The sequence below is a fragment of the Coenobita brevimanus genome, chromosome 33 (genome assembly GCF_032717465.1).
Source record: "Coenobita brevimanus isolate Jiangsu-jjx chromosome 33, ASM3271746v2, whole genome shotgun sequence".
NCBI lineage: Eukaryota > Metazoa > Arthropoda > Malacostraca > Decapoda > Coenobitidae > Coenobita > Coenobita brevimanus.
This window is the reverse complement of record NC_136986.1, coordinates 31,636,046-31,645,338: the sequence shown is the minus strand read 5'-3', so window position 1 is coordinate 31,645,338 and position 9,293 is coordinate 31,636,046. Positions and strand designations below refer to the sequence as shown.

The 9,293-nt window shown below is 39.4% G+C and overlaps 1 pseudogene; it reads left to right on the top strand.

Annotated features, from left to right (window-relative positions):
• Window positions 1-8,233: 8,233 nt before the first annotated feature.
• On the top strand, window positions 8,234-8,352 carry LOC145395940 (5S ribosomal RNA; annotated as a pseudogene).
• The last annotated feature ends 941 nt before the right edge of the window (window positions 8,353-9,293 follow it).

Here is a 9,293-nt window from a genome sequence, read left to right as displayed (position 1 = left end):
AACCTTAACATATGGATGTGAGACTATGGTGTGGCATGAAAATGAAAAGTCAAGAGTAAGAGCAGTGGAAATGGAACTGCTGAGGAATGTATGTGGAGTTATAATAGTGGATAGGATACGAAATAATGTGATTCGTGAAAGATGTGGAATGAGGAAGTCTGTGGACACCAGAATCAAAGAGAGTGTACTGAGATGGTATGGTCATGTGGAGAGAATGGATAACAATAGAGTGGTGAAAAAGATATATCTGAGCGAATTTGAAGGAGGGAGGAGGCGAGGTAGGACAAGGAGGTGGAGGGATATGGTGGATGAGTGTGTGAGAAAGAGAGGTTTGGAAATCGGTGAGGCTAGGGAACTGACATGAGATCGAGCTGGCTGGATGAATGTTGTGAGGAGAAGTGCATCATCAGAGATTTGGTGCCCCTCTTTAACGTGGCAGCATCCGGCTTGACTCTATCGATACGTTTATGTGAAACTACAGAACGTGGTGAATGTTTCTGGCGTATCCGATAAAGCCAGGATTCCGGGAGCTTCAATGATGAGTGAATGGAAGCATGGCCCATTGGATTGGGCAAATCTGGGCGTTCTGGACATTGCTACTCTTCACCCTGCATATATATATATATATATATATATATATATATATATATATATATATATATATATATATATATATATATATATAATATAATATAATATATATATATATATATATATATATATATATATATATATATATATAACATATATATATATATATATATATATATATATATTATATTATATATATATATATATATATATATATCTATCTATCTATCTATCTATCTATATATATATATATATATATATATATATATATATCTATATATCTATATATATATATATATATATATATATATATATATATATATATCTATATATATATATATATATATATATATATATATATATATATATATATATATATATATATATATATATATATATTTATCTATATTTATACATATCTATATATATATCTATATATATATATATATATATATATATATCTATCTATCTATCTATCTATCTATCTATCTATATATATATATATATATATATATATATATATATATATATCTATATATATATATATCTATATATATATATATATATATATATATCTATATATCTATCTATCTATCTATCTATATATATATATATATATATATATATATATATATATATATATATACAGTATATAAATAAATAAATCATTGTGCTTGGGTTTTGTTGAATACGAAAAGGTTTTCGACTCAGTGGAGCACATACGGTAGCAATTATAAATTCATTGCGAGAGAAGGACTGAATTAGAACATTGTAAAACTGCTCGAAAACATATGTAAAGAGGGAACTGCTGCAGTTAAATTACATAAAGACCCAGAAAAAATTAAGATTGAGAAGGGCGTGCATCAGGGAGACACAATTTCACCAAAAGTATTTACAGCATGCCTAGAAAATATTTTTAAAAAGCTAGACTGAGAAAACAAAGGACTGAACGTAGATGGAGAAAAGCAAAACCATTTAAAATTTGCAGATGACACTGTCCTTATCTCAGAAACAGCAGAGAAATTGCAAGAAATGTTAAATGGCCTGAACAGAGAAAGTCTCAAAGTAGGACTAAAGATGAACCGGAGTAAAACTAAAGTAATTTTTAATCCACAGACACCATAGAGCGTCATCAGAATAAGCGAAGATAGTTTTGAAGAAGTCTATCTATCTTTTGCAAGAAGCCTTAATCCCGTAAGGGGTGGCCACAAACAAATCGCCTCCATGTCGACCTGTCCCCCGCCATTTCATTGCCCTGCTCCCAGCTCACACTCCCTTCTCTCATATACCTCTCCACCCCACCCCTCCATCTCATCCTTGGCCTCCCCCTCCCTTTCCCCCCCTCCACCTCACTCACATACACTCTCCTCGTGAGTCTCTCACTCTCCATCCTCTCCACATGGCCAAACAACCTCAGTGTGTTTCTCCTAACGCTTCCTGTCACATCCACATCCACACCACAATGCTCCTTCACTTCCTCATTTGTCAGTCTGGTCTCTCCATGTGACTCCACATAATCATCTCAAATAACTCATTTCCACTGCTATCACTCTTGACTTCTGTCCCTCCAACAAGATCCAAGGTTCACTTCCATACGTTAGAGTTGGTATCACAATACTGTCATGTAGTAGCGTTTTCACTTCCATGCTCATATCCGTTTCTTATCACTGGTTTCAAGGAACCAGCAACCTTCCTTCCCTGTTGCACCCTTTCAAGCACTTCACCCTCTAATCTTCTATCCTCACTCATCGCGCTACCCATGTACTTAAACGCACTCACATTTTCCATTTCCTCCCCATCCAGCCTCACTATACATTCACTGACTTCATTTCTCTCGAGGACCATAACTTTACACTTCACTACATTCACCTTTAGATTCCGTTTCTTACACACTCTCCCAAACCCATTCACCAAAACTTGCAGCTCCCCTTCGTCTTCACTTAACAGCACAGTATCACCTGCAAACAATAGTACTGGGAGTCTCCAAACACTGCCTTCTCTCACTAGGGCCACTCCAACATCCACTGCCTTACCTTACATCTCTTTCATAACCCCATTCATATACAGGTTGAACAACCATGGAGACATGACACATCTTTGTTTCCATCCAACCTTCAAAAAAAAAAAAAAAATTCACTCAGTTCACTATCCACACACACTGCAACCTTGGCACCCTCATACATACTCTTCACGGCCTTCAACAACTTTCTATCTACTCCATATATTCTTAATACTTTCCGCAATCCTTCTCTATCCACCCTGTCATATGCTTTCTCCAAATCCATGAAGGCCACATACAACGTCTTTCCCTTCTCAAGAAACTTTTCCACTAAAGATCAAAGAATGAATATCTGATCTACACAACCTCTTCCCTTCCTAAAACCTTGTTCTTCTCCAACTGATTACTCTTTTTTTTTTTTTTTGTTAATGACGGAACAGAGCAAGGAAAATCAAATGAATAAAAAAAACTAATCCATACACCAGATTATTAGTGTCCTCTGTTCATAAAATATCTGTAACAGTTAGACTTGAACAGCTGTAGGTTGAAGTTTTGAGGGAAACAACTCTGGGGAAGTGAGTTCCAGAGAGATGCAGTTCGGGGAATGAAAAGTTCTGCAATATGGCTGAGTGACATTCCAGTCATGAGCGCTATCAGATGCCCGTGTAGCACGAGGAATGGCATGGAGAGGTGGCACAATGGACGCAACTTCGTCTGAGCATTTGCTATAAAAATATATGTAAAATAATGCAAGGGAGGCAACATTCCTCCTTACTTGTCGGGGAGATAGTTAGTTAGTAATAGCAGAGTTATTAATAATTCTAACAGCATTGTTCAGAATTTTGTCTAGTTGTTTTAATACAACCTCTCCACATCCATTCCACAAGGGTGAGCAGTATTCAAGCTGAGAGTGCACATGACTCTTATAAATTACAGCCAACTGCTCGGCAGTCTTAGCAAGTGATCTGACATGAGAGGTCCAGCTGAGGGTATTGTTGAGACACAGATAATTTCAATACTTTTGGAGATGGGAATATTTGTAGCTTTGAAGGTAATATACGAATCTGGCAATACCTGTCTATTAATAAATTGTATATATTTAGTTTTACTAGCGTTAAATGAGACAAGGTTGTTTTGTTTCCATTCACTGATTGTAGATAAGTCTTGATTTATGGAGGTGGCTCTACTGAGTTTAGAGTTAGAGATATCAGACATTGTAAATGGGTGTCTGAGTGTGAATGAACTATGAAGAGTTGAGTCATCCGCATATGAATGGATGGGATTGTGGGTGACAGATAAGAGATCATTAATATGAACCAGGAACAGTCTTGGCGCCAGAACTGATCCCTGCGGCACGCTGGCGTTAATTGAGTGGAAATTGGAATATACTGTACATCAGCTACTTTTATTCTTATTTTTCTGTCACTGAGATATGAGAAAATCAAAGGAACAAAAGACTTTCCTCCATATCAAAGGAGTTTGGACAACTGGGAACGATGCCATACTCTGTCGAAAGCTTTACAAATATCAAGGGCTACTGCATGTGTTTCTCCATGTAGGTCGATTGATTGATGGATGGTATGAGTCAGGAGACTGAGTATGTCAATAGTGGATCTTTTGCAGCGAAAACCATATTGTCTATCACTAATTAAGTTGTTGGATTCAAGATGTTTGACTATGTGCTTATTAATTAAATTTTCTAATACCTTACCAAGAGAAGATGTGACAGCTATTGGCCTGTAATTAGACGGGTCAGAGGAACTTCCTTTCTTAGGTATTGGGTGGATATTGGTTTCTTTCCATGAATTAGGAAATGAAGAAGTACGTATGCATAGTCTGAATAATTTAGCAAGAACAGAGGCAAGTTCTGGGGAACACTTTTCAAAACAATTGGAGGAATTCCATCTGGGCCTGGAGCATTGTTGGTAGGTAAATTGTCAAGGATGGATTTTAGGTATCTTGTCTGTATTTTAAGTGGAACAATTTCGGGATAGTCAAGTTCTACTACTGTGACGTTCTGGCTGGCTTCCTCTATTGTAGAAAATCTGGCGAATGTAATGGTAAAGATATCTGCTTCTGCATGGTTTCTAGCAATTTTAAATTGAGTAAGTGATTCAGATGTTTTTGATTTTAAGTAAGGGTTATAATATTTCTGCTAATGACTTTTGGGCCGTTGCTCTGGTAGAGTTGCTGTCAAACCATTTTGGAGAGTTTGATCTATTAGTGAATTGTTGACTTAGTATGAATAAATCCATGCCAGCTAGTATTAAGTCGCAAAGGGACTGGGTGGAACTGGCATCACTAGAGAAGAAAGACTGCCATGGAATGTCAGCAAGATAATTTTTTAATCCATCCCAGTTTGCCCTATCAAAGTGCCACCAGGCCACCCTGACAGGTTCAGAACGGGGAGGTTTGGGGGGGCTAAGGTTTGGGGGGCCTAGCTAATGAGGCTTTGAAGAGATTGTGGTCAGAGCATCCAAGTGGAGACAAAACCTCTATCCTGTACTGATCAGGATTATTTGCCAGGAATAGATTTAAGAGAAGGGCATTATGGTCAGGATTATATGGTATTCTGGTTGGTTGCTTTACCAGCTGTGTGAGATTAAACGATTCTGCAAACTGCTCACATTCTAGACCAGCATCGTCAGTCCTGGCAGAATGCAATAACCATTTAACATCATGTATGTTAAAATCACCCAGAATGGTAATTTCAGTGCTAAGGGCAAGGTTAAGGTTACTCAACTGTGTGGATATGGATTAAAATACACCGGGTTCCGAAGAAGCACTGGGGGAGTGATAGACTACACAGATATATTGGGTAATATTTTGACAATTTAGTTTATACAATGAGTAATCAAAACTAGAAGAAGTGAGGTTTAAAATGGTGTCAACTGCATACTGAGACTTGATATAACAACAGGTGCTGCTCTTGTTATGGAAGTTTGTGAAGGGGTGGTAACCAGGAAAACAAAATGGGGATATTTCAGTAGAGGGTGAGATTTGTGGTTTTGTAAGGAATAGGGCAGAGGGGATATGGACTGTAGGAAAAAATGAACTGAATTTAAATTGGTACTAAGACCACAGATGTTGATGAAGAATAAGGCAGCACTTTCACTTCTCGGCTGACGAGCATGACCAGAAATTGCACTAGTCGCTGTTGGCACAGTCTCTTGATGGCAACCAAGAGTACCCTGTGCCGACAGCCCTACCCTGCGGGTGGTGGCAATCCGAGGTACCACCATATGAGAAAGTAATATTGCAGCAGCCATTGCTAATGAGAGTGGGAATAGATGTGATATCTTATGTGCATGTAGTGGTGTGCAGACAGTTGAAGGTAGAGGCATTAAGAGAGTATGCTGGCCTGCTTTCTGTGTAACTGAAAGCACTGAAAATGTTCAGCAAAGGGAGATGGTCAGGATCAAGTCCTGAGAGTGGTGAAACTGGAGCTCCAGCTCTCCCTAGCACCAGCTTGCCATCCACCTCGGGAGTACTGCCCTGTTCGACTGGTGCTAAGTCTACTCCTCTGTTATTTCCCTAACCCTGTCAATAAGTATCCTACCATGTACTTTTCCTATTACACTAAGAAGACAAATGCCCCTATGATTGCCACATACTTCTTTTTCCCATTTTCCTTCGTACTGGGGAATAATTATACCTGACTCCTAATCATCCGAGACTCTACCTTCCTCCCAGGCCATTCTGCACATCTTCCATATCCATTCTACTGCTATCTCTCCCCCATGCTTCAGCATTTCACCACACACCCCATCAGTTCCTGGGGCTTTCCCCATTTTGCCTTTCTTCAGTGCTTCCACAACTTCCATCCTACTGATTTCTTCCTCTCTTCTCACATCCCTCCTTCTCCCAGCCATTCCCCAGCCACTTATACTTGCATTACTTTCATTCTCTATGTTGAACAGTTCATTAAAGTGTTCTCACCATCTGCTCACTTTTTCTCCCTTCTCCACCAGTAATATACCATTTTTATCTTTCACTCACTAGCTAACTTCTCTGGCACCCTGTTTAACTTTACCTCTTTCCAGAACATTTTCTTACATTCCCTCCACTTTACACTCAGGTTCCTTCCAAATTCCTCATCCACTCTCTTCTTACTCTCTCTTAATAATCTTTTCACCTCTCTCTTCCTCTCTACATATAACTCTCTCTTCTGTCTCTCAATTTCTTCCACGCCTCTGTTTCTCATCCACTCATTATATGCTTTCTTCTTTTGTGCCACAGCCTGCCTCACCTCCTCATTCCACCATGCTGTTCCCTGCACCCCCATTCGTCTTGTCTTCACCCCACACACCACCTCACATGCTGCACAGATTTCTCCTGTGAATATCTTGCACACACCTTCCACGTCCCCCATCGCTCCATACTATATCTACCCAATTGCTCCTCCACTTCCCTCTTATATTCTGCCTTTTTTCCATCCTCTTGTAACTTTTCCACTCTCCTTGTATTTACTACTTCCTCCTGTCCTTCCCTTCTTTTATTTCTCCATTTTATTTGGACTTTAATTCTGACCCCCACCAAGTGGTGGTAGTCCGAAAGTCCACTCCCCCAACCTCTATATACTCTTTCATCCATTACACACTTTCTTATTCTTTCATCCACACACACATAATCAATCATTGACTTCCGTTCATTGAAGCTGAGGAGTGCAACTACTTAGGGGAAATACTAAAATGAACGAAAGATCATGATAGCGAAATAAAAAGACGCATTTCAATTGGATGGAAAGCATTTGGTAAACACAGACATTATGAAAAGTAGCTTGCCAGTTTGTATGAAACGAAAAGTATATAACGAATGTATTATTCCATCTATGACATACGGTTGTGAGACCAGGAAACTGACAAAATTAAACCATTCTCAGAAAGCAATGGAAAGGTCAGTGTTGGGAATATTTTTAAGAGGCAGGAAAAGATCAACTTGGGTGAGACTGCAGACTAAAGCCAAAGATGTTATAGAAGTTATAAAACAACAAAAATGGAGGTGGGCAGGCCATGTAGTAAGAATAAGAGATAACCAATGGAGCAAGAGGCTAACTGACTGGACACCAAGTGATTGCAAATGGAGCAGAAAAAGGCCAGATAGGAGGTGGAGAGGTAAGACAGAGATATTTGCAGGGAAAACGTTTGCAAAGATTGGCTCAGTCAGTGAATTCGTGGAGAAGGCTGGGGGAGGCCTTTGTTCAGCAGTGGACTTGTAATGGATGATGATTATATATATATATATATATATATATATATATATATATATATATATATATATATATATATATATATATATATATATATATATATATATATATATATATATATATATATATATATATATATATATATATATATATATATATATATATATATATATAGATAGATAGATAGATAGATAGATAGATAGATAATACAGTGGCCTTGTTTTCGAGTCAACACAAAATATGAATATATGTTATATCGTTACGAATAGCTAACGTCTCATGTTAAAGTCGAGAGGGAATGAAAGCATTCAAACCTCCGTCCGAACCCAGCAAACTTCCAGAACTTTCCTGACAACACTAACTCTACAGACATCTATGTAATTGAAAAAAAAAAATGCTAGCAGCATAGTGTCATCTATCCTTACTAAATTAAACACATCGGCCATACCACGTTGAGTACACCACTTCCCGTCCGATCAGCCAAGTTAAGCAACGTTGGGTCTGGTTAGCACTTGGATGTGTGACCGCCTGGGAACACCAGATGCTGTTGGCATCCCTACGTGTCAAGTGGGGTTGGTGGAGGATTAGTGCCCCTCCCTGTAAAACAATTAACTCTAAGCCGTTGGCCACCCCGTTTGGGATACATGGCGTCTGGCAATGAATGAAAAGAATGAAAACCTCCTGTACTGCACTTACTATAAATCACTTATATGCACTTGTAAAACTTATAAAAGACTTAAACCTTAGCACTTTCAATAATTCACATACAATATCACACATTTCACTCACTTATGAAAATACACAAACTTCTGCACTGCTGCACACTATTTACATTTCCCCACACACCTATTCAATACTCATACCACTCCCAAAGGGCCTGGTTGTGGAGATTCTGCCCTTGAAGTGGTAGGCTGAGGTGTGGGGGAGTGCAAGCAGGCGGCGAGAGTGTGGGAGAAACGGCTCTGCGGCGTTTTTTTCCGCCGATGACCGCCAGGTCCGCGTCACTTTCCCGATCTCCTGGGTCATCTTGCACCTCCTCATCGCCGAAATCATCACTCTTGTAGACTGTCCCTTCCTCCTGGAGAAGTTGGATAGCCCTCTCTGGTGTCGGAGAGCGAGTAGGGGTTGGAGAGCGAGAGAGCTCACTCTCCATGTGTAGCTTTTTTTTCTCCTCAGAGGACGTACTCGTGCTGAGTATACGAGAGGAGACAGTATCGTCAAGGGCACGTCCTATGGCACTAAGCCCTTTACCTGGCAATAATGGCTGAACTTTCACGGGGATTGATGAGGCAATCGGCCCTTCGTGTGGTGGGACAGAATCGGTCGATGTCAAGGAAGATGACGTGGCTCCTCTCACTACCACTGCTGAGTACAAACTGAACAGCACAACTGCAGGGTACCTGGGGGTCCTACCTACCCCGTAGGTATCACAGAAAATGGGTCCGCACTTAAACAGTGGCGGGAAGGTGAGTGCGGTATATCAAGTCAACCAGA